Here is a 27,514-nt window from a genome sequence, read left to right on the forward strand (position 1 = left end):
TTGGGTCACAACTTATCATTTCTAATATAAGCTCATTCACCTTGGCGCGCCCTTGCCCGACCCGCCCGAACGAGTTTACACGGACGCCCTCGACCAACCTGCCTGAACAACCCACCCGAACGAGTTGACATGGAATCCCTCAAACGACCTGCCTAAATGACTTTACATGGGCGCCCAAATGACCATAATGAAGAGACAAGGGAGAGCTGGGCAAATGAGCTGCACGAATGTGCACAAAGCCAACCTTGGGTCACAACTTAGCATTTTTGATACGAGCTTGTTCGCCTGGGCGTGCCCTCACCCAACTAGCTTGAACACGTTTACACAGACACCCTTGCCTGACCCGCCCAAACGAGTTGACACGGACGCCCTCAAATGACCCACCCAAATGAGTTTACATGGGCGCCCACACGACCGTAATGAAGGGACAAGGGAGAGCCGGGCAAACGAGCTACACGAACGTGCACAAAGCCAACCTCGGGTCACAACTTAGCATTTTTGATATGGGCTCATTCGCCTGGGTGCGCCCTCGCTCAACCCGCCTGAATGAGTTTACACGGACGCCCTCGCCCAAACGACCCACCCAAACGGGTTGACACAAACACCCTCAAACGACCCGCTCGAACGAATTTACATGGGCGCCCACACGACCGAAATGAAGGGACAAGGGAGAGCCGAGAAAACGAGCTACATGAACGTGCACAAAGCCAACCTCGGTCACAACTTAGCATTTTTGATACGGGCTCGTTTGCCCAGGCGTGCCCTTGCCTGACCCGCCCTAACGAGTTTACATGGACACCCTCACTCGAATGAGTTGACACGGACATCCTCAAATGAACCACCAAAATGACTTTCCATGGGCACCCACATGACCGTAATGAAGGGATAAGGGAGAGCTAGGAAAATGAGCTGCACGAACATGCACAAAGCAAACCTCGGGTCACAACTTAATATTTTTGATACGGGCTCGTTCACTTGGGCGTGCCCTCACCCGACTCGCCCGAACAACCCACCTGAACGAGTTGACAAGGACACCCTCAAAGGACCCTCCTGAACGTGCACAAAGCCAACCTCGGGTCACAACTTAGCATCTTTGATATGGGCTCATTCGCCCAAGCGCACCCTCGCCCAACCCGCCTGAACAAGTTAACATGGATGCCCTCAAACAACCCACCCAAACGAGTTTACATGGGCGCCCACATGACCGTAAAGAAGGGACAAGGGAGAGCCGGGAAAACGAGCTGCACGAACGTGAACAAAGCCAACCTTGAGTCACAACTTAACATTTTCGATACGGGCTCGTTTGCCCGGGTGCGCACTCACCTGACCAGCCTGAACAAGTTTACATGGGTGCCCTCTCCCAACCCACCCGAACGACCCGCCCGAACGAGTTGACACAGACTCCCTCAAACGCCATGCCCGAATGAGATTACATGGGTGCCCACATGACCGAAATGAAGGGACAAGGGAGAGTTGGGCAAAGAAGCTGCACAAACATGCACAAAGAAAACCTCAGGTCAAAACTTAGCATTTTTTATATGGGCTCCTTCGCCCGGGCGTGCCCTCACCAGACCTGCCTAAATGAGTTTACACGGATGCCCTCACCTAACTTGCCCGAACAACACGCCCAAATGACCCACCAAAACAAGTTGACACGGACGCCCTCAAATGACCCGCCCGAATGAGTTTACATGGGCACCCAAACGACTGAAATGAAGGGACAAGGGAGAGCCAGGAAAACGAGCTGTATGCATGCACAAAGCCAACCTCAGGTCACAACTTAGCATTTTTGATATGGGCTTGTTCACCCAGGCACGCCCTTGCCTGACCCACCCAAACGAATTTACACAGACGCCCTCACTCGACCCACCCGAACGAGTTGACACAGACGCCCTCAAACGACCCACCCGAATGAGTTTACATGGGCACCCACACGACTGAAACAAAGGGACAAGGGAGAGCTAGGCAAATGAGCTGCACGAACATGCACAAAGCCAACTTCGAGTCACAACTTATCATTTTTGATACGGGATCATTCGCCCGGGCACACCCTCGCCCGACCCGTCCGAACGAGTTTACATTGATGCCCTCGCCCAATCTTGCTGAATGAGTTGACACGGACACCCTCAAACAACTTGCCTGAACAAGTTTACATTGGCGCTCACATGACCGTAACGAAGGGACAAGGTAGAGTCGGGAAAACGAGCTGCATGAACGTGCACAAAGCCAACCTCCGGTCACAACTTAGCATTTTTTATACGAGTTCATTTGCCTAGGTGCACCCTCACCTGACCTGCCCAAACAAGTTTACATGGATGTCCTCGCTCGACCCGCCCAAATGTGTTTACACGGATGCCCTCACTCGACCCATTCGAACAACCCACCAGAACGAGTTGACATGGATGCCCTCAAATGACCCACCCAAACGAGTCTTCATGGTCTCCCACACGACCGAAACAAAGGGACAAGGGAGAGCCAGGCAAAAGAGCTGCACGAACATGCACAAAGGGCACCGCGGGTCACAACTTAGCATTTTTGATATGGGCTCGTGTGCCCGGGCGCACCCTCGCCTGACCCATCCAAATGATTTTACATGGATGCCCTCACCCGACCTGCCCGAACATCCCGCCCGAAAGAGTTGACATGGATGCCCTCAAACGATCCACCCGAACGAGTTTACATGGGCACCCACACGACCAAAAGGAAGGGACAACAGAGAGTTGGGAAAACGAGCTGCACGAACATGCAAAAATCCAACCTCGAGTCACAACTTAGCATTTTTTATACGGGCTCGTTTGCTCGGGTGCACCCTCGCTCAATCTTGCCGAACGAGTTTACATGAACGCCCTCGCCTGACCCGCCCAAACCAGTTGACACGGACGCGCTCAAACAACCTGCCCCAATGAATTTACATGGGAACCCACACAACTGAAATGAAGGGACAAGGGAGAGCTGGGAAAACGAGCTGCACGAACATGCACAAAGCCAACCTCAGGTCACAACTTAGCATTTTTGATATGGTCTCTTTCGCTCGGGCATGCCCTCACCCGACCCGCTCGAATGACTTTACTTGGATTCCCTCAGCCGACCCGCCCAAACGACTTGCCCGAAGAAGTTGACACGGATGCCCTTAAACGACCCGCCCGAATGAGTTTACATTGACGCCAACACAACCATAACGAAGGGACAATGGAGCGTCGGGAAAACGATCTGCATGAACGTGCACAAAGCCAACCTCGGGCACAACTTAGCATTTTTGATATGGGCTCGTTCACCTGAGTGCGCCCTCGCCTGACCTACTCGAACGAGTTTACATGGACGCCCTCGCTTGACCCACCCAAACGACCCACCTGAATGAGTTGACACGGACGCCCTCAAACAACCCGCCCGAATGAGTTTACATGGGCGCCCACATGACCAAAATGAAAGGACAAGGGAGAGATAGGCAAACGAGCTGCACGAACATGCACAAAGGCCACCCCAGGTCACAACTTAGAATTTTTGATATGGGCTTGTCTGCCCGGGCATGCCCTCTCCCGACCCGCCCAAACAAGTTTACACGAACGACCTCACCTGACCTGCCTGAAGGAGTTTACACGGACACCCTCGCCTGACCCGACCGAATGACACAACTGAATGAGTTTACACGAATGCCCTCGCCTAACCCACCCTAACAAGTTTACACAGACACCCTCACTCGACCCACCTGAATGACCCGCCCGATTAAGTTTACATGAACACCCTCGCAGGACTCACCTGAATGAGTTTACACAGATGCCCTCGCCTGACCCGCCTGAACGACCTGCCCGAATGAGTTTACACGGACACCCTCAAATGACCCACCCGAATGAATCTACATGGATGCCCTCACCCGACTCGCCCGAACGAGTTTATTCGAATGCCCTCACCCGACCCGCCCAAACGAGTTTACCTGAACACCCTTGCATGACCCGCCCGACTCGCCTAAACTAGTTTACACAAATGCCCTCGCCTGACCCGCTCAACCCACCCGAATGATTTTACATGGACACCCTCACCCAACCCACCCAAACAAGTTTACACCGACGCCCTCACCCAACCCGCGCAAACGAGTTTGCATGGATACCCTCGCTCGACCCGCCCAAATGCCCACCCGAATGAGTTTACACGGATGCCCTCGCCCGACCCGCTCGAACGAGTTTACGCGGATGCCCTCAAATGACCCGCCCGAACGAGTTTACACAGATGCCCTCAAATGACCTACCCGAATGAGTTTACATGGGTGCCCACACAACCAAAACGAAGGCACAAGGAAGAGCTGGGAAAATGAGCTGCACGAACGTACACAAAGCCCACCATGCGTCATAATTTAGCATTTTTGATACAAGCTCATGTGCCTAGGCACGCACTGAATGACCCAACCGAATGAGTTTACACGAACGCCCTCAAACGATCCACCTGAACGAGTTTACATGAGTGCCCTGGAATGACCCACCCAAAAAAGTTGACACAAACGCTCTCGAACGACCCGGCTGAACGAGTTTACACGAACGCCCTTAAACGACTCGTCCAAATGAGTTTACACAAACGCCCTCAAATGACCCGCCCGAATGAATTTACACTGATGCCCTCAAATGACCCGCCCAAACGAGTTTACATGAACTTCCTCAAACGACCTACTTGGATGAGTTTACACGAATGCCCTCAAAAAACCCGCCCAAACGAGTTTACATGGGTGCCCACACTACCGAAACGAAGGCACAAGGGAGAGTCGGGAAAACGAGCTACACGAATGTGCACAAAGCCCACCCGAGTCACAACTTAGAATTTTTGATATGGTCTCGTGTGCTGGGGCGCGCCCTCATACTGAACAACACGATGGAACGAGTTTACACAGGCGCCCTTAAACGACCCTCCCGAATGATTTTACATGGCAAACGACTCGCCTAAACAAGTTTACATGGCAAATGACCTGCCCAAACAAGTTTACATGGGCACCCTTAACTGAGCTGCCGGAACGAGTTTACACAGGTGCTCTCAAATGACCCCCTCAAATGAGTTTGCACAGGCGCCCTCAAATGACCCGCCCAAATGAGTTTGCACGTCCACCCTCAAACGACCCACCCGAACGCGTTTACATGGTAAACGACCTTCCCAAACAAGTTTACATGGGTGCCCTTAAATGACCTGCCCGAATGATTTTACATGGTAAACGACCTGCCCAAATGAGTTTACATCACAAATGACCCGCTCGAATGATTTTACATGGAAAATGACCCTCCTGAACAAGTTTACATGGATGCCCTCAAATGACCCGCCCAAACAATTTTACATGGCAAATGACTTGCAAGAACAAGTTTACACAGGCGCCCTCAAATGACCCACCTGAATGAGTTTACACGGCAAACAACCTGCCTAAATGAGTTTACATGGTCAAAAGACCCGTTCGAACGAGTTTACATGGGCAAATGACCTACCCGAAAAAGTTTACACGACAAATGACCTACGCGAACAAGTTTACATGGGCTCTGACACACGACCAAAAAGAAGGCACAAGGGAGAGTCGGGCAAATGGGGAGCACGATCATCCACAAAGCCCACCCCTGGTCACAATTTAGCATTTTTGATACAGCCATGTGTGCCATGGCCGCCCTCACATGTCACGACACGACCCGACCAGACCCGAGTGTGCCCTGGGTACCCACACACGACACGTCCAGACCTGCCTGAACGAAACTTGGGGTTTCCATGGGTGCACGACCCGAATGAAATTTGGGGTTTCCATGGGTGCATGACCCGAACGAAGGCACGAGGGAGTGTTTGGAAAATGGGTCGGATGAACATGTAGAAGACACACAGGCGGTCACGACTTAGTGTTTTTGGCACGACCACATGTGCCTGGGCACCCACACACAGCATGACATGACGCGACCGGCCTTGGGCAAGTTGAAACGACCCACTCGAACGCATTTACACAGGTACCCACACATAACACGACATGACCCGACCTGAACAAAATTTGGTTTTTCCTTGTATGCACAACCAGAACGAAATTTGGGGTTTCCATGGGTGCATGACCCGAATGAAGGCACAAGGGAGCGTCGGGAAAATGGGTCGCACGAATGTGTAGAAGGCACATGGGTAGTCATGACTTAGCATTTTTGTCACTGCCATGTGTGCCCAAGCACCCATGCACGACATGGCCTGACCCGCCCGAATGAAATTTGGGGTTTCCATGAGTGCATGAAACGAACGAAGGCACGAGGGAGCGTTGGGCAAACGGGTCACATGAACGTGGAGAAGGCACACATGTGGTCATGTATTAGCATTTTTTGCACACCCACATGTTCCCGACCACCCACAGACAGCACAACATCACCCGACCCGACTCGCCCGAACGCGTTTGCACGATCACCCACACACGACATGACTCAAGCCGCCTGAACAAAATTTGGGGTTTCCATGTGTGCACGACCCAAACAAAATTTTGGGTTTCCATGGGTGCACAACCTAAATGAAGACCTGATGGAGTGTTGGGCAAACGAGCCGCATGAATGTGCAGAGGACACATGGGCAATGACGACATAGAATTTTTGGCACGACCACATGTGCTCGGGCGCCCACACATGTCACGGCATGACCAGACCTACCCTGGGCGAGCCAACCCGACCTGCCCGAACAAAATTTGGGGTTTCCATGGGTGCACGACCCAAACAAAGGCATGAGGGAGTGTCGGGAAAATGGTCCACATGAACGTGCAAAAGGCACATGGGCGATCACGACTTAGCATTTTTGGCATGGCCACGTGTGCCTGGGCACCGACACACGGCATAGCATGGGATGACCCGGCCCGCTCGAAGGAAATTTGGGGTTTGAATGGGTGCACGACCCGAACGAAGGCATGAGGGTAGGAATATCTTTGACTCTAATACATAAATATACCTGGTGTAACATGCCCTTAAGGTCTTCAACATTTTATTTTGACTCTTTATAACACTTTAACATGTGCTAGGCCTATTTCAATGAGCAAGAAACTCAATGATAAATATATATATATATATATATATATATATATATATATATATATATATATATATATATATATATATATATATATATATATATATATATATATATATATATATTTCTTTTCTTGAATAAATACAAATATCAAAAGTACATTTATGAAGACCGAATCCAGTTACACTTTCTTCAACACCCCCTCTTAAATAGGGAGGTATTCATAAATCATTACAAGGTGTTTGGCTACTTTTCAATCTTGAATAATTCACATAAGAGAAACCGGATTGGAAACCCATCTGTTATAGCATCATATTAGCCAACATTGTTCACAGCAAGGCCTTGACTAATAACTTTATCTCACATAAGATTAAAGCACAATGTTGGTGAGGCCAATGGCTTATAAACACCTTCATCATTATCTCTAAAGTTACATACCCACCCAGGTGTTCCCTGAGTATGACCTTCTAGGAAAATTCTTGTCTTAGGTTCCCAGCCCTCAAAGGATATTGCTCCTCTTGCCTACTCTTGTCTTGGATGCCCTACACATCCTCAAACAACATTAGATGCCAGATGATTACCCAATACTCCCATTCTTTCTTGCCAAGTGAAGACAAGAATGTTGTGTCTATCTCTTCCCCTTGATTGAGGGAGACATGCCCAAGTTTCCTCTGACAATGAACTTGCCCAAGCTCCTTTGTAGTTGGGAACTTGTTAGAACTCCCTCTTAGCTAGGGACTTGTCCATTCATCAACAACGTCTTCTTCGTGGATCCTTCAGCTGCTTGATCTCCTTCTTTCCTTCGATGTCATGAAGTCTTTGTTTGAAATTCTTCTTGGAAGGGTACTGGCCATCGATCACTTTCCCTCCTAGTTTTTCATGTCATTGCTCCCTTCGTGGAAAGTGGCCTTCTTGATATATATCAGGTCATTTTTTTCATCTAGCTACTCCTTTTTCATGTTGTCTATCCTTCATAATACTTATCACATGGATGCTTAGTTGTACTTGCTTGTTCCCATACATTGATTTAGTGGCCCCTCATGACTTCATCGTGATATTGCTTCAGCATCAAAGGGTGCCTTTATTGGACGGACTCTTCATCATGACATATTTGTAGAGTTGAATCAGTTATCTGCACCTTACTATCTCCAAGGCCTTTTTAGGTGTCAAGGGTCCTTTATCTTTTTCTTCCTTTGTCAGAGTTGCCATGCCTTCTTTCTGACCGCGATGTTCTTCACATGCTTGATCTCTTTCTTCATTTGCTTCTTCTTGGATTGATTAGTAAACCACCTTATACTCCTTATGAGAGCACTTCTTCATGTTGACCTTTACTCCATTGTAGTACATGCCTCCGAGCATATCGTTGGTGAAAGAGATCCTTTTATTCCTGATCATGATTCTAGAACTTTTCCCATGACCCAATCAATATATATGATGACATGACTTAAAATTTGATACATACATACCTCATCTTGATTATGCATTTATCATCTCGACTTTATTTGATAGTTCTCCTCAATTGGTGTAGCCTTTCTTGCTTCATCTACCCTCGCCTGTATATCATCCTTTCTTGAATTCCATAAATGGGACCCCCAATGAGACATCTACCCCTTTAAAAGAATACTTTAAGCAAAGAGGTTGATTTAGTCATAGGAGGATCTTCCTTCTTTTGCTTCTTGTTGTCTTCTTTCACTTCTTGAGTTACATGAGCTTCTTCCCTTTTTCTCTTGTTGTTGTTTTCCTTCTTAAGTTTAGGACAATCCCTTTTGTAGCATCCATATTCTTGGCATCCAAATCATTGGACTTTGGACATGTAGTGGTCCCAACCAATTTGTTACGTTCCTTGCAAAAATATGTTGAGGTATACTCAGAAGGGGACATATACTTACTTGATAGAGTTTGAGATGCAGTGAACTTGCTTTCTTCTTGAAGACTTGATGGCTTGCCTTCCATAGATCTTAATGTTCTTCAAGTTTGTTTCTTCAAATGGACTTGCTTGATGACTTGACTCATAGTGCCTTTCATTTTTCAAGATGGTGTAGCTTGATGTAGGTCCCTCTTTGATTTTTTCTTCTTGTAGGTGCCTTTATATAAGGCGTTTCTTCTTAATTTGTAGTCTTCCATGACGAATGATAGATGGTAGACCTTCTTGTCGTTGATGTGATTGAGACTTCTTGGCTTGATTCTTCAACCTTGTGGATGTTCTTGAGATTCACTTTCCTTGACGTGTCACCTTAGCTCCGATACTGCGTTGAAGAATTTGGGGCAATGGGGTATAGCGGGATTCTTCTAGACTTGATAACAATTTGTGAAGCTCTTTTACAATTTATCTTGTTATCTTGATCTTCTTCTCTTCTTATTAATGCATGTGTGTTTACTTCATCAAACTAGTGCCAAAAACATAAGAACAGGAACACAAGATGTTGGTTCTCTGCCAGGGAAAAACCTCTCTCTCTCAGAGAGGAAAACCCTTTCGTAAATTTCTCTTATTGAAGATTCTTATTGGTAATTATGAAGCCCTAGACCCTTGAAAATAATATTCTCCAAGCACAAGTCGAGTCCTTCCTCCTCTCTGCACTTTGTTTCTTCGGCACTTCGTTCCCCGACACTGTGTCTTTCTTTCAACTTTTGATAGTCCTTCGTGGACTAGCTCTAGAAGAGACTCCAACCTTCGATCCTTAGCGAGATCCTTTACCAATGAAGAAACCTTCATTCTCTTAACCAACTGAGCCTTTTTCTTGATGTGAGATCGCAGACTCGATGTACACCAAGTTTACTACACCTGGGGCAATTTCAATCGCGACAAGACATGGAAACCCCAAATTTCCCGCACTTGGGAGGCTTTCGACAAGGCAGGACATGGAATCCCCGGGTTCCCAGCAATTTGGTGACTTTTGTCGAGGAGGGACTGGGAGACCCCATGTCATGCTCCTATCCTAGTGGTAGTATTTCAACCACACATAAGCGGGTGCGACACCACCGTACGTTTCCCTTTTACCAATACTTGAGTACACGGTCTACGCCTACTTTAACACTCAATCAATTTTCCAATAAGTGTTCTTAAAAATGTAGCGAAAATAACTTACCATAAATTTATCTTCTTCAATTATTCTTTCAAACCATCATGTCGTGTGGTTGTGCTACATTGCCCATGGCCTGCACGACACAACTCCACACCTGAACTGTGAACCTATCCACTCGACTTTCCATTCCGCGACGCCCAAACTCTACCCATCGGTGCAGTCCATAGTGAGGGCGCATGGCCCGCACACAGTGCGGCCTGTCCGCCTGGATGGTAACCTGCCTCGCTCTGCCTATCTGCACTACCAAGCCCAACTCACCCGCTATAATCCGCCCGCTGGTGTGGCCCTCTTATCCGCGTCCTTATCTTCCTTCCATTTTTGCCCAACTCCTTCCTTCGCACTTGTTCTGCAATGTGGAAGTTTGAGTTCAATGTCGCTTCGTCGAACACCATCCTCCTTACTTATACGCATCCTTTCATCCAAGGGCCATGTCTCTTGGTGATAACAAGGGTGGAATCCATCAACATGCATGCCCGTCTGACCTGCCACATAACCTCAACACACCCCATTCCAACAAACCACCGCGTCCCTTTGCATGCATCGTCGCACCCATGGGTCAGCTCCAACACTTAGCCAATTACACCCGTTGTCGGACATCACACACCTGCCCATGTCCTAACTCGTCCACACATGGTCACCTCTTTCATCCAGGCATCCAACAAGGATCGCTTGCGCACCTTCCATCAGTGACTCGCCCATCGTGCATGTATCAAGGGGCATGCGCCATGCCCAACACGACACGCCCACTATGAGTGTGCCCATCACCATCGCGCATAAGCAAATTCCGTGCCAAGTCTTCGCATATAAATGAATGCTCACTCGAGTCGCATATAACTGAACACGAACGCCCATACTACGAGTTCAGTCATTTGGCTCTCTCAAGCACTCCCGACTTGAATACCTAACACCCTAGGCCACCCCCCCACCGCATATGTGGTAGAGGTTTCAAGCGTGATGGGACATGGAAACCCTAGATTTCATGCACTTGGGTAGCTATCGTCACGGCAGGGTAGGGAAACCCCGCTTTCCCCACACTTGGATGGCTCCCATTGCAACGAGGCATGGAAACCCCAAGTTCCACAGACAAACCAGGCAAGCAGTTTCCACCCCGCCGCGAAATGGAAACCCCGAGTTCGCAAGACTCGGGCGGTTCTTCATCATTTCGCAACATGGAAACCATGAGTTCCATAAACTTGGGCAATCTCGGTCGTGTTGCGACATGGAAACCCAAGTTCCCTACACTAGGGCCGTGGTTTTTGACCTGGGTGGGAGATGGAGACCCTAGAGGTTCCCGGAATTAGGCAGTTTCCCTCATGCCACAAAACAAAAGCCCCCGGGTTCCGCGGATTTGGACGGTTCTCTGTTATTCCGCGGCATGGAAACCCGAGTTCCCTACACCGAGGTCGCGGTTTTTGTCGTGGCGGGACATGGAAGACCCCAAGTATCCCATAATTGAGCGGTTTTCGTCATGCCATGAAATGAAAAGCCCCATGTTCGGTAGACTTGGGCCGTCATTCCCTGTCACACGATGACATGGAAACCTAAAGCTCCCTAAACTTGGGTGGTTGTTCCCTATCACACGATGACATGGAAACCTGAAGCTCCCCAGACTTGGGCGGTAGTTTTAGCTGCGACGCGAGCAACATGTGAACCTCGCGTTTCCCAGACTTGGGTAATAATTTTTGTCGTGACGCGAAATGGAAGCCCCGTGTGTCCTCTGACTTGGTTAGCAATTTCCATCGTGCTATGAAATGGACACCCTGAGTTTCCCAGACTTTGGCGGATTTTCGTCACCCCATGACATGGAAATCCAAAGTTCCACAGACTCTCGGGTGATTCAGGGTGTGCCACGACATGGAAACCCCATTTTCCTATACTTGGGTGGCTTCCGTCAGTGGTTCTAGCCATGCCGTGACATGGAAACCACGAGTTCCCCAGACTTGGCATCAGTTTTGAAACACCCCAAGTTCTAGAGACTTGCGAGCTAGTTTGCATCGTCATGGAAACCCCAAGTTCCTCCCCTTGGGGCATTGTTAAAACCCCACATTTCCATTGTGTCGTGAAATGTGGAAACCCTTGATTCCATCAAGGGCAGGAAATGGAAACCCAAAGTTTCCCTAGGCTTGGGCATCGCTGGTTTCAGTCATGGCATGACATGGAAACCCCAAGTCTCCCAGGCTTGGGCACCAGGGCGCGACATGGAAACCTCGAGTTTCCCCAGGCTTGGGCGCCACCGGTTTCAGTCGTGGCTCAACATGGAAACCTAAAGTTTCCCCAGGCTTGGGTGCCACCAGTTTTAGTCGTGGTGTGACATGGAAACCCCAAGTTTCCCCAGGCTTGGGTGCTGGGGCGTGACCTGGAAACCCCAAATTTTGGGCATGGCATGGAAACCCCAATTTTTTTTGTGCCGGGCAGAAGCCCCAAATTTTAGGCACCGGGTGGAAACCCCAAATATTGGGTGCGACATGGAAACCTCAAATTTTTTTGCACCAGGCGAAAGGCCCAAATTTTAGGTGCCAGGTGGGAACCCTAAATTTTGGGTGTGTGTTGTTGGGAAAAGTATCTATTCAGAACGCCCCTATCCCACTCTAAGTTGTGATAGTGCCTTAGCAACAAACAAGGAAAACTACTTGAGTATTCTTCTTTATGAAATGTAAATGAGGAGGAAGGATGTAACTAACCTGTGTCTTTCGCTAGTTTGTTGATCCAATCACTCCTCTCTTCAATAGCTCCCAGCTCCCTGCTCCCTTACCGGCCCAACTTCACCGAATTCCTGCAAGATCACAAGAGAGAGAAACTACACGAAGATATAGATATACATTCATAAAAAGCTCAAGATCAGATTAAGCTAAACATGCAAATATAACAAAACATCATTGATACACAACATGTAGGAGAAACTCAAATATTTTTATTGATATGATAAGACAGTCCAAGAGGAGATACAACCAAGTGAGTTCGATCCAACATCTACCTCCCAGCAAAGGAATCCCTTCCTCTCCTCCAACAAAGCATAAATCACCCAATGTACTAATCTCAATCTCAAACCAACAACAATTCTCTGCAAAGTACAAAATTCCAGCCTCTGGATCTCTGGGATGAGGGATCCATATATAGATGTAAGCAGAGAGGATGAGTCAGCTTATGTTTTGACTTGTGGCTTCTCTCTGTCAGTTCTTGCTTCCACTTGGAGACTGAGAGCCTCTTAATCATCACTTGGTCGAATTCAGTGAGGCAAGTGTCATTGGAGAAGATTCTGGAAGCTTCCATGGTCTTTCCACCTCGTTGAATGACTCTGCCACTTGTCATTTCACGCTCAACGCACCTGGGTAGTGCATTCAAGTGCGTTGCAATGCACCTAGCCAATGTATTTGGGTGCTTTGCAACGCAGGCAGCTAGTGGAGCTTCTGAATTGATCCTGATTTGACTAGTTCTGAGTGGTTTTTGGTGGAGAACTTCTGGGAGAAGCTGTCATTGGTTTACCTTTTTCCTTTAGGAGCTGTAACAACATCTTTAGGGACTTTGGATCCCTTGGATTATGGACATTTCATGCTTAAAGCTGTAAGGCACAAAAATGTCTATAACAGTTGCCCCCTAAAGTATGAGGCCGTTTATCGGGTGAAATGCTTTATTAGGAGGATCCGAAGTTCTTTCAATGCTGGGAGGAGACTTGTAATAAGATACAATACAATACATTAGTTTTCATACTGTTTTCATGATCTAACTGAGGCGGGCATTCCCATGCTCAGCTTCATAAATTCATTTTATGTACATAGGACAGACAATCGTCCGATGGTAGACTGATGACTCTGATGAAATCATCATCCTTTTGGTAGGATGATTATCTGTTCTGCAGTGCTGTACATGTCAATGTCTTTATTTTTCCTGAATATATATCGCAGCCCAGATGGATGAAACTAGATCCGGGGTCTTAAATCTCGTCCGATCTTCACTCTAAGTACAAGTCGATCCATGTGAGAAATGTTTTGAAGTCGAACATGGAAAGACATCGCTTGATTACCAGTCAATGATGTAAACTGTTAACAAGCGCGAGAGGAATCACCGATAATGATAATGACCCTCAAGGTACTGCAGTACAATTCACGTGGTGTGAATAAAGGACTTGGCATCGAACACCACGCAAAATCTTTCGGTCGAAGGTCATTGATGTATACCTGTCGCCGGAAGTGAGAAACTTGCCATTGAGGCATGCAAGCTTCAAAGTACTGAAGGGGGTGTTCCTAGATCAACTTCTTGGATAATGAGCTGATGTCGACAAGAAGCGATCCATCAAAGGAGGGCCTTAATGAATCCCACATCAATGACACAGAATGGAGCAAATGATTTTGATGGGGGTGAAAACGATCTGATGATATATGGTTCAGGGTGGCGGTCATGAAAGAATGAAGTATAATGTATGGTAGTGGATGGGACACGGTTGACTTCTCTGGATGACTTCTCTTGAACATATCGGCGACACTTATATGATGGATTGGTAGCATTTACCCCAAAGGCGGATGGTATGGCGAGACCATGGTGATGTGACCGGTGAATGAAACAACCCAACCCGACTCAGGCACGGAGTGGAAGTGTCATGTTCAAGAGCGACTTGCTACCAATAAAGGTTCTTTGAGTTTCTTCCCAATTTTTCCCCAGTCATTGATGACCAGTACCTCTTTATTTTTGTCAAGCTTGAGGAGGATAACATATGCTTGTTCTATAATTTAACCTTCGGGCAAACCCATCGCTATGTTTTAACGAGCCTAGCGATAGTGAAACTCGTTCTCGTCTAAAGACAAGTTTGTCGCTATTAATCTTTTTAACGAGTCTAACGACAAAGATAACTCGGTCCTTTTCATTTTTAGAGAGTCTGAAAAGGTACGTAAAGTTAACTCCGAAAGTCCTTTTTCGTCATCTAATCCCTTAGGTCCGAAAAAGTATAAAACAATACAGAAGGGATGAATTTTCGATAGTTTTAACGAGCCGAATAAAACAAGCGCTCGATCTTTTTGTGCAATAATCCCTCAGGTCCAAAAAGATTAAAATCTAGAGGAGGGATAGCTCTTCTTTTTGCTTTAACGAGCTGGAAGGCCAAAACTCGGCAATCTTTTCATATTTTACGAGTCAAATGAAAAGAGCTTAAAGAAGACTCGTCTTTTGAGGAACGAGTGATAAAATGGGTAGCAGCTGATTCCAGGTAAGGGTTGGAATTTTCCAAGCACGGCAGTGTCACAAGGATGGCTAGTGAAATCACTCTTCACAGCTGTTCCTCAAAATGGGTAAACAATCATATGGAGGTGAATGATCGGCCAATGGAAAAGTGGAGGTGACGGTGCAAACACGACCAAGGATTTAATGGCTGATAATGTTACATTCACGGTGGTTATTTACCAGAGGATAGTTCATTTTTTAACGAGCTTAAACGCAGGTTGAAACACTTGCTCGATCTTATGTTTATTTTTTAACGAGCATGAACTATGTGCTAAAACTGCTCGATTATCCAGTCATATGATAAGAATGTCTCATGTAAGATGCCATTTTTTATGGAGCTTGCGCCTTACAAAGCTATGCCCCGCATCCTTTCGTTATGCAAGTTCGTAAATGACTAATCCTACGAGTTTAAAGGGTTAGACCTACAGGTTTAAAGGGAGGACCTAAAAATTTAAAAAATAAATAGCCGCCCCTTGCTTGCACTCCAAAAGGTTTGCATGCCCCCAGGTATAAAACAGAGTTTTGAGGTCTCCCTCTATTCGAGCTGAAAAAACATTTGCTTTATCAGGAAGGGTCACCCTTTATTCGAGCTGACAAAACATTCGTTTTATCAGGAAGGGTACTACCTCTTACAGGTTACCCAAAGATTGTTCTATTCACAGAGCAAACAAAACACTTCTTCGGCGATGTCTACCGAGATAAACAAAGGTGAGTGACGATGCCCGCCAACTCACATAACTTTGACAAAAGAATCATATTCTAGAGTAACCCCTATCTCAATCACGGACGGGGTACAGACTAGTCATATTCTCCCGCGGAAACCTACCCTATACCCGAAGTTTTCCTGCCGAAGCAGACCAGGATGCATGCCCCCTGGGTTCCAGTCATATCCCTCCGAATTACTCGCGCTCATCGGGAGGACGGACTGTGGGTTGATACATTTCTTGCGTGAAGAGACCATTTAGGGATGGTATATGACTATTTGCGATGCGTGATCTGGGAAATGAAAGATGGTCCACGAGCTTGACCACTCTTCCTTCGTGCGGAAAACACATTACTCTAAAGAGTGAGGAGACGATGGATCCCATGCAATATATATAGTCTCGTCCAAGGAGTAGGTTATAATCCAAGGGTCCTTGAACGACCATCACGTTCATTTGAACGGTCTTCCCTTTCAATGTTATGGGCACATTGGGGAGGATCCCTAAAGGTCGACTGGTTCCTTTATCAAAGCCTGTCAGATTTCTCATTTCAGGCAAAAGCGATGGCGAACCAAGCGCTTTCCAAGCAATAGAGGAAAGGATACTCACAGATGCCTCCTCATCAATGATGGTGCCAGCCATGACCATTCTGTATATTTGGACGATAATCCTGAATGGTATGCTTGCTGGCAAACGGGGTCTGCCTAGTTGGTTCCAGTCGAAGGAGACAACTAGGTTGCTTGGTGGTGGGACCGAGTAGACGGCCGGGTGTGACTTTGACGAACTTCCTTCCTGCGATAAAGGAATGGGTGGGTTGCCCCCGTGCTTGTCGGAGTCTGTGTTGATGAAGAGAATTTGGATGGTGTCATCTTTATCCTCTTCAGTGACTGTATCATTCGAAGATAAAACCTCTGAAGGCAAGACCGGGTCAACTGCCGCCTCTACCTTTTGACTTTTGTTGGGTATGGATTTAGCTGGTTCATCTTCAATGACCGGCGCTTCAGCTGACCACTTGAGCAGGCCAGATGGATTCTCAACTAACGAAGGACTTGGCAAGAGTTTCTTATATCCAGGAGGGAGTCGTAACGGTGAAACCGGACGATCATCCAAAACTCTTTTAGCTTCGTCTAAGAAGGGACAACGGTGGATGGCGTGATTGCCTTCGCACAGTTTACAGGGAGATCTAGCTCTCCCTTTTTGTCCTGGGACTTCACTTTCGCTAGTTGACGGTGTGCTTTCAACATGGCTATTAGAGGTTGACGCCACCGGATTGTGCAAACGGGGAGACCAGTCCCTTAGTATCCGAGGGATGCAGGGACAATCTCTGTGAAAGTGGTCTCCCTTGCAAATGACACATGGTGATTTAGGCCTGGTCAGTGCAGTGTGTGGATTTTCATTAGACGACACTCGTTTGCCCCCAGTCATTTTTGGCTCCTTTTTCTTCTTCTTTTTCTTCTTCTCTTTCTTCTTCTTTTCCTTCTTCTCCTTAGGAACTTGACTTTTGGCTTTGCCAACCCCATCAAGCGAAGAGGAAGGGAGAGAGGAAGAATTAGAGGAAGTAGAAGGCTGGTGGGTAACTCTGGACTGGTCTAACTGCTGATTCGACTGTTCAGGAATAGTGGTGTTCTCAACGACATTGGTTGAGAAGAGCTAGACCGGCAAGCCAATTGTCAGTCCTGGAAGCGACAATGTGGCCATATGGGGTGCACCAACATCTCCCCAAGAGGAGAAGGGACTAGGATTTCCACCAAGGGGAATTCCTTGGTTGGTAGGCTCCATTTTCTCAACCTAAAGATCAACGCAGGAAAAAGGGTATGAATATTCCGTTTAAAATAAATTTTAACGACGCTTGGACACAACTTGCTTTTTCAATTTTAAAGAGTCGAGAAAAAGCAAAAGATGACTCTAGTCTCCTTCGATTTTTAATGAGCCTGAAGTGACAAGTGCTCAGATGGACCTTTTCTGTTAAGGAGTCTGAAAAGGAATGAAAGGGACTGCTCTGGAGCTCTAGGTAGAGGGTGTGACAAACTTTTCGCAAAACCGCAAAATACTTTTTAAGGTACGGGCGGTCAATCTTCCCGAATGCTGTGTTCAGTGCATTGCGATCAGTAAGGCGGCCGACACGGCTTCCTATGGATAAAGGTTTTATGCCTATAGGGGTCTCCCAATATATACTCGACGGTACGTGGGAGCACAGTCCATATTGGTGCTTATCGTCTCTCAGGAGGAATCACCCAACCATCAGTGAGGCCGAGAGTCACCAGGTTTTACGACGCCAGAACACGTCTCTAGCCTAGACCTCTATGTTGTGCGTTAAGTTACAAAGCGTTGTTAAGTTCATTCAATTTATTTTAGGTTGATCTTTCTTAGGAGTTTGCCTTTTTGGATCACCATGAGATGTATATACAATTCCTAAATGCAGTCTAAAGATGATAAGCAAGCTTTTATCTCTTTTCAACAATGAAAATCCTAGCTACAAGGGGAAAAGAAAGACACAATCTTTTCTCAAAGAGCATAGAGCACACTGTAAATGCACTTTTCCTAAATCAAACCATACAAACTATCAATATGCAAATGCACAAATGCATGTATTTGTTTTCACTTTCTTAATATTGATGCCTAAAAAGAAAGTTGTTGTACAAATTTGAATTCGATTTCAAGTGAAAACACAAACAAGTTTCTTCTTGAAATCAAAAAGACGATTACGACACTTTATGATTTTGAAGTAAACACTTGTTTCGACACTAGGAATTCATAAATTCAAACCAAAAGACAAAATTAAAAGCGCAATCAACTGTCAACAGCAAACAAATTTACTCCTAAGATCAAAACGACACTTACGACAGGTCTAGATCTAAAGGCGACAGTATGACTAGTTTACTTTTGTAATGGGAAACTGCAAATGGTGTAACAAATACACAAAAACAAATACAGTTTCTTTTATACAACTGAGGTGGAATTAAGGCAGAGAAAAGGGGTTTTCAGGTAGGTACACACACCGATAATATGCTGCAAAAAACAGAGATAAAACTGAACACAAGGATGCAAAGAACCACAGCTGCACAGGGAAAAGGCTGATCAGCGCACCTGTTCCACAGAGAAACTGAATTTCAGCGCAGGTAGCCCTCTCGGGACCTGCGTTGAAATGCAGAGTCTCTTCACAGAGCCTGCGCTGAAGCAGAAACGAGAATTGTCTCCGGGTTCTGGGTCACGGTTTGCAGTTTGATCTGAGGTTTTTGGCCGGATAAAAGCTATCAATAAGGTACAATTAGAAGGATGATTTAAAGGAGGACTAAGAGCTATCACAAAGGGCAATTAGAGGATTTTTGGATCAGCTTGTTCAGATCATAAAAAGGCCCAGTGAGTGGACTAGAGTGGCAGATCTCTACTTTGCATTTGTAAATGGCAAATGCAGTTCGATTCTCCACTCCTAAGTTTATGAGAAGAACAACAATAGAAACACAAATAAACTAACTAGATACGATCCCCAGAGGAGTCGCCAATTTGTTTTGGGAAAAGTATCTATTCAGAATGCCCCTATCCCACTCTAAGGTGTGATAATGCCTTAGCAACAAACAAGGAAAACTACTTGAGTATTCTTCTTTATGAAATGTAAATGAGGAGGAAGGATGTAACTAACTTGTGTCTTTCACTAGTTTGTTGATCCAATCGCTCCTCTCTTCAATAGCTCCCAGCTCCCTGCTCCCTTACCGGCCCAACTTCACCGAATTCCTGCAAGATCACAAGAGAGAGAAACTACACAAAGATATAGATATATATTCATAAAAAACTCAAGATCATATTAAGCTAAACATGCAAATATAACAAAACATCATTGATACACAACATGTAGGAGAAACTCAAATAATTTTATTGATATGATAAGACAGTCCAAGAGGAGATACAACCAAGTGAGTTCTGATCCAACATCTACCTCCCAGCAAAGGAATCCCTTCCTCTCCTCCAACAAAGCATAAATCACCCAATGTACTAATCTCAATCTCAAACCAACAACAATTCTCTGCAAAGTACAAAATTCCAGCCTCTGGATCTCTGGGATGAGGGATCCATATATAGATGTAAGCAGAGAGGATGAGTCAGCTTATGTTTTGACTTGTGGCTTCTCTCTGTCAGTTCTTGCTTCCACTTGGAGACTGAGAGCCTCTTACTCATCACTTGGTCGAATTCAGTGAGGCAAGTGTCATTGGAGAAGATTCTGGAAGCTTCCATGGTCTTTCCACCTCGTTGAATGACTCTGCCACTTGTCATTTCCCGCTCAACGCACCTGGGTAGTGCATTCAATTGCGTTTCAACGCACCTAGCCAGTGTATTTGGGTGCTTTGCAACGCAGGTAGCTAGTGGAGCTTCTGAATTGATCCTGATTTGACTAGTTCTGAGTGGTATTTGGTGGAGAACTTCTGGGAGAAGCTGTCATTGGTTGACCTTATTCCTTTGGGAGCTGTAACAACATCTTTAGGGACTTTGGATCCCTTGGATTATGGAAATTTCATGCTTAAATCTGTAAGGCACAAAAATGTCTATAACAGCGTGACATGGAAACCCCAAACTTTTTTGCTTCAGGCAGAACCCCCAAATTTTAGGCACTAGGTGGAAACCCCAAATTTTGGGTGCCGGGGCGTGGCATGGAAACCCCAATTTTTCCCATGCTTGGGCGCCTTTTTCGTCGCAACGTGGAAACCCCAAATTTTGGGCACCAGGGTGTGACATGGAAACCCCAAGATTTTGGATGCTGGAGTGCAACATGGAAACCCGAATTTTCCCGAGCTTCGACGCCTTTTCTGTCGCGGCGTGGAAAACCCAAATTTCCCACCCCCAAGCAATAAAAAATTATCATCTGGAGGAAGAGGCAAGGGTGCGAGAGTGAGAGGGTTGTCCAGATTTGTTTGTGACAAGAGCAAAGCTCTAAATCGAGGCGACCAAGGGCTAAATCTCAGTGGATTGTGGCAGCAAGGCCACTCTGCCACTTACAATACCCTGTCACGTATTTAATTCATCTGCAAAGGATTCTTCTCAATGACCATTTGGAATTGAACTTCAAAGCTGCCCCGAATGAGATGCTTCATAGTTGTAGTTTGCAAATGACACGGGCCCTTAGGGGCGACAAAGCAATGCCCCTACTGTGGGTTAAGATACAGTCGAAGAGTGACATGCGCCACTTCTAGCATGGATTCTGACTTAGAGGCGTGCAATCATAATCCGACACACGGTAGCTTTGTGCCACTGGATTTTCAACTAAGCGTGATGAAAAATTGTGTGAATCAATGGTTCCACTCGTACTAAGTTGAATTACTATTGTGGTGCGGTTCATCAGTAGGGTAAAACTAACCTGTCTCACGATGGTCTAAACCTATCTCACGACGGTCTAAACCTAGCTCATGTTCCCTATTGGTGGGTGAACAATCCAACACTTGGTAAATTCTGCTTCACAATGATAGGAAGAGCCAACATCGAAGGATCAAAAAGCAACGTCGCTATGAATGTCTGGCTGCCACAAGCCAATTATCCATGTGGTAACCTTTTTCACACCTCTAGCTTAAAATTGCAAAAATATAAAGGATTGATAGGCCACGCTTTCAGGGTTTGTATTCGTACTGAAAATCAAAATCAAATGAGCTTTTACCCTTTTGTTCCACACGAGATCTCTGTTATCCTTGAGCTCATCTTAGAACACCTGCATTATCTTTTAACAGATGTGCCACCCTAGCCAAACTCCCCACCTAACAATGTCTTTCGCTTGGATCGACCCGCCAAAATGTGCCTTAAGGCAAAAAACAGGGGCAGTTCCCTGTCTCCGCCCCACGGAATAAGTAAAATAACATTAAAAGTAGTGGTATTTCACTTGCGCCGAAAATGGCTCCCACTTATTCTACACCTCTCAAGTCATTTCACAAAGTCAGACTAGAGTCAAGCTCAACAGGGTCTTCTTTCCCCACTGATTCTGCAAGCCCATTTCCTTGGCTGTGGTTTCACTAGATAGTAGATAGGGACAGTGGGAATCTTGTTAATCCATTCATGCGTGTCACTAATTAGATGACGAGGCATTTGGCTACCTTAAGAGAGTCATAGTTACTCCCACCGTTTACCCGCACTTGGTTGAATTTCTTCACTTTGACATTCAGAGCACTGGGCAGAAATCACATTGCGTCAGCATCCGCAGGGACCATCGCAATGCTTTGTTTGAATTAAACACTCAGATTCCCCTTGTCTGTACCAGTTCTGAGTCGATTGTTTGACACCTAGGGAAAAGCCCCCGGCAGGGGGAATTCTATGCCCGTAGCCCAATTGGCATGCGACTGCCCACCCTTGCCATGAGAGCAGCTTGGGTAGATTGCTGATAGCCCATGAGTTGAGGGCGCAAACCCCTAGGCCCAACTCTCAGAGCCAATCCTTTTCCCAAAGTTACGGATTTGTTTTGCTGACTTCCCTTACCTACATTGTTCTATTGACCAGAGGTTGTTCACCTTGGAGACTTGATCTGGTTATGAGTACGACCGGGCATGAATGGTACTCGGTCCTCCAAATTTTCAAGGGCCACTGAGGGCGCATCGGACACCGCAAGACATGTGGTTCTCTTCCAGCTGCTAGACCCTATCTCCAGGTGAACCAATTCTAGGGTGGGAAAGCTGTTAAAAATAAAAGATAACTCTTCACAGGGCCCTTGACAACATCTCCAGATTTCCTAACATTGCCACCTGTCGCCATGTCCTGGTTCGGGAATATTAACCCGATTCCATTTCGATGCTCGTGCCGAGTGCACCCTTGATATAAGGTTTCCCCATCTCTTAGGATCGACTAACTGTTTCAAGGAAAACTAATGTCAATTCGAACTGCTAGTCCCACTAAGATGGGTAGCTATCTTAGAAATAAACAATGAAAGCTTTTCAAGAGTTCCTTTAAGTGTGATAGATGGAAGAGAAGAATAGATGACCAACCTGGATCTTTCACTTTGATGCTAGCTTGATTTCTCCTTTCCTTGATAGAATTGTTCACTCCTCTCCTACTTGTCCCACTTCAAAGAGTACCTGTAGAGTCAAAGTAATAGCAAACTATCAAAGCATCTCTATCTAAAACATCATAAACAATGCGGAATCAGAAACACATTGACCATACAATTGCATTCATAGACAATAAGATTAACAAATACAAGATCATATGGAGGAAAACTCAAAGAACTTTATTAATAGTAATGTAAGAAAGGATTACAACCCAGCTATATGATCCAGCATCATCCTCCTAGTTGTAGAAGCCCTCTTCACCTCATGAACAAGCAAATCACCCAACAATGCAATGTCTCTTCTCAACAAACCAACAACACTTCCTTACAAAAAACAAAATTCCAGCCTCTAGATCTCTCATATGATGGATCCATTTATAGATGTCTTGCAAGGGCATGAGTTAGCTCTAGGTTTTTGATTAGTGTCATTCCACTGATAGTTCTTGGTTCCACTTGGAGATTTCATTGATCTCTTACTCATCCATGGGAGAATTCAGAAAGGCAAGTGTCATATGAGAAGTTTCTGGAAGATTCCATGATCATCGACTTAGAAAATTGTCTCTGCCATTTGTCTATTCTCGCTCATCGCACCCTACAGAAGGCCTTTTTAGTATTCATCGCACCCCTCGTGTGTACAAGGTGAGATGCATCGCACCTTGACCATGGAGCAGTCAGTATGGTCCAGTTTTGGCCAATTCTGAGTAGTTTTTCAGGTGGAACTTCTGGGAAATGATGTAATCAGTTGACCATGATCCTTCAGGGTGTGAAACAAAACTTTTATGGACTTAAGGAGCCCTTATTTTATGGACATATGAGTTTGGGGTTGCAGTGACCAAATATGTCTATAACAGCTGCCCCCTAAAGCATGAGGTCATAAATCTTCTGATGTCGGGTGAAATGATTTATCATGAGGATCCGAGGTATTAGAACTGGAAGATGACCTGTATAAGATACAATAAAATACATCATCATCATATTATTTTCATGATCTGGCTGAGGCAGGCATTCCCATGCTCAGCTTTATAAATTCATTTTCATGTACATAGGACAGACAATCGTCTGTTGTTGTAGACTAGTGATTCTTCGTATGAAGAGTCATCTTCCCTGGCTATATGACTATCTGTGCAGCTTCTGTGTACAATTGATGTATTTATTTTCCTGACTATATCGTAGCACGGATGGATGAAACTATATCTGGGGTCTTAAAAACTCGTCCAATCTTCGCTCGATGTACAAGTCGATCCATGTGAATTCTGAGCTCAAACATGGAAATACATCGCCTGATTACCAGCCAATAATGTGAGCTGTTAACATACGCGAGAGGAGTCACCGATAATGATGATGACCCTCAAGGTACTACAGTACAGTTCATGTGGTGTGAATATACAAACCGATGTTGAACACCATGCAAAGTCTTTCGGTCGAAGGTCATTGATGTAAACCTGTCACCGGACGTGAGAAACTTGCCATTGAGGCATGCAAGCTTAAAAGTACTGAAAGGGTTGTTTCTAAGTCAACTTCTTGGATAATGAGCTAATGTTGACAAGAGGTGACCTATCGTAGGAGGGCCTTGATGTATTCCCACATCTACGATGCGAAATGGAGCAAATGATTTTTGTGGAGGTGAAAACAATCTGATGATATAAAGTTCAGGAATGGCGGCCATGAAAAATGAAGAGTGGATGTAATGCAGTGGATGAGGCATTTGCTGGATGGTGAATTATCTGAATGAATTCTCTTGAACATATTGGTGACACTGATATGGACTGGTAGCATTAACCCCATCGATTGCATGGCAGACCAATGGTGACGGTGAACGGAAAAACCCAACCCAACTCAATCACGGTGATGGAGTGAAAGTGTCATGTTCAAGAGAAACCTACTACCAATAGAGTTCAAGTTTTCTTCCCATTTTTCCCCAGTCATTGCTAACCAGTACATATTTATTTTTGATAAGCCTGAGGAGGATAACATATGCTTGGTCTATAATTTTTCCTTTGTTTTGACTTGAGAAAAGTGTTTTCACTTTTTGATTGATGTATACTGGTTTGGGTAGTTTTTAAATCTGGGAGTATTTTTTGTTTTTTCGAAGTTTTCAGGGGACCACACTTTCTCTTCATAGACAATGCGGGCATATCTGCACTTTTCCATTAGTGAAAAGAGCGTGACCGCACCTGTTACTTCTGGAGCCTGCGGACCCTGTAAAAGTTTTTGAAAAACCTAAAATACCTTTTTCCAGTTAGGTTTAGGTTGGATTTAGAAGCTTTAGGGTCTACCGAGATATCTGTTTTTTCCTATAAAAAACATCTTGTGAGTGAGTTCCGATAGTATTTGTGTTTTAGATGATTTTCTAGAAGTTTGCATGCTTGGAGTGGTTTTCACTTGGTCTATGTAGTGACTCAAAGATCAGAAACCTGAGAAACCTTAGATCACCCTGGTGTCTTTTTGTCTTCTTGATGAGTCTGACTTGGTTGTGAAATCTATCCTTTATGAGAAATAGATTCAGTTTTCTCATTGCAAATCTTTAAACAAACTTTATCATAAGTTTTGAATTTCATTTTTACAAAAGAAAACATAGTTGGATGTTTTTTGGTTGATTTGTTATTCTGAACAAATGAATCCTTAGTTTACTAAACAAATAAGTAAAATGTCCTCAAAAAGAATTGAAGCTTTCATTTATTTAGATTTTAAAGTTTTTAGATCTCAAAATTTGTTTTTGTAGTTTTGAGTGCTTTTCTAGAACTTGTAGATCTCTTTTGAAAGGAAAATTGTTTTTCTTGTAGTTTCGAGTTTTGAAAAAGGAAAGGGATTTATTGTGAGAATTTATTATTAGTCTCGTTTTGAGTTATTATTGAAAAATACAAAAATATTTTCTTTTCATTCTCATGTTGAAAGAAAGATTTGTTTCTTAAAGAATTGCATTCTCGAACTCTTTCTTTTAGCTAGAATTTCATTGAAAGAAAAATGAATTGCTTATCATTTTAGGTGCATTTTTTAGCATTTGGAGTCGAGTCTTCACACCATCAAAGTTTCATTTCCATACCTATTGACTTAAGGAACAACCCATAAAAGCAACACTTAATTAAAATTGATCTAGTAATCTTTTTTATTTCTAGGGCTCTTATCACCAATATAGCTTAGGCTAGTATCTTGGAGTAGGGAGTAATTAACTCTCCAAGATAGTTAAAACAAACAAGTACATATATCTTGCGGTAGGAAATAAATCCAACCGTAATTGATACATTCTAGGAAGCTTCTCTTAAAGGAGTCAATCACGAGATCATGTCTGAACCTTTGAGACAATCAAGTTTGTTTCATTGGGAAAGATAGAATATTTGTGCGTACTATAAACAGTAAACCTCATATTAACCATTGTCGAGGAGCCTGGGGTCACTTGTTGGTAAACCTCGAATTGACCATGTCAAGGAGCCTTCAAGGGGATTCAGCATTTTTACTCCACCCTTGCATGTAGATCAGATCATAGACTGTTCCCCCAGTTGTATTTGTTATTGTTGGTAACCTTAGTGTCCATCAACGTAAGATTATTTCCTAAGGTGATAGTGAAGGACAGGTCTCACTGTACCTAGAGCAGACGTCGACTAGACTCACTTGGACTATCTACGGGGTTCTCTTCACTTGAGATGGTTTTGTGAAGAAACTTGTGCAAGTTTGTTTCATTAAGCAGGTTGTCTGGGTAACTGTTCCAACCGCCCTATCTTTATTAAAATTCTACTACATTGGATTTCATCACCAACCAGTGTTTTTAGTATAGGAAGTTACTATTTGTGTGTGGTTTGAACTCTTAGATTTTTTAGGTGTGTGATTCATTTGTTTGTTTCTTTAGAGACTTTAGGTGGTTTTATTGAAATTTTCTTTGTTTGTGTGTGAGTAATTAATATTTAAGCGTGGCTGAATTATCGAGACAATCTCAAAGATTTAAGGGGAAACCTCCTAAATATTCGCCAAGCTAGCTTGAAGGGCTACAAGCTCTTGTATCACCTAGTGACAGTAGAGTTGGATCACCGGAAGATGGAGAGTCATCTTTAATTGTTCATCCTGATTACAGACACAAAAACTAGAGCCTATTCAAGAACCAATTTCATTTTCCGAAGTTACTGATAGTATTTCTCCTTCCAGTGAATTAGCTGAAGAACCTAAAATTTCTGAACCTGACACTAAACCTGTTGTTACTCCAACTTCAGGATTTGCTTCTCCAGCCTCTAATAATCCTAGTTCAACTAGGGTAATCAATATCATTACTCAAAATATTCCTTCTGGCCTCGTTTCTATCAAAGAACTTGTTAATCTAGAAGAAGACGTAACTTTTCCCGAAAACTAACAGATTTTAAATCTTAGTGAGCATGAATCAATATTCTACAGTCCTTTTAGGAGTGATGCTTGGTATGTTTCATTGAAATTTCTTTTAGAAAATCTAGGTCTTATTTTTTCTCCACCTCAAATTCCTTTTCATCCTATGCCAAGAGGTTATTATCCATCATCCGTTA

The 27,514-nt window shown here is 44.8% G+C and overlaps 1 pseudogene; it reads right to left on the bottom strand.

Moving 5' to 3' along the window:
• Nucleotides 1–20,919: 20,919 nt before the first annotated feature.
• LOC149221918 (25S ribosomal RNA) lies at nucleotides 20,920–22,459 on the bottom strand (annotated as a pseudogene).
• Between the last annotated feature and the right edge of the window lie 5,055 nt (nucleotides 22,460–27,514).

The sequence above is a fragment of the Pinus tabuliformis genome, chromosome Q, assembly GCF_031772625.1.
Source record: "Pinus tabuliformis cultivar Carrire ecotype Pingquan chromosome Q, CPIR1, whole genome shotgun sequence".
In the NCBI taxonomy this organism is placed as follows: domain Eukaryota; kingdom Viridiplantae; phylum Streptophyta; class Pinopsida; order Pinales; family Pinaceae; genus Pinus; species Pinus tabuliformis.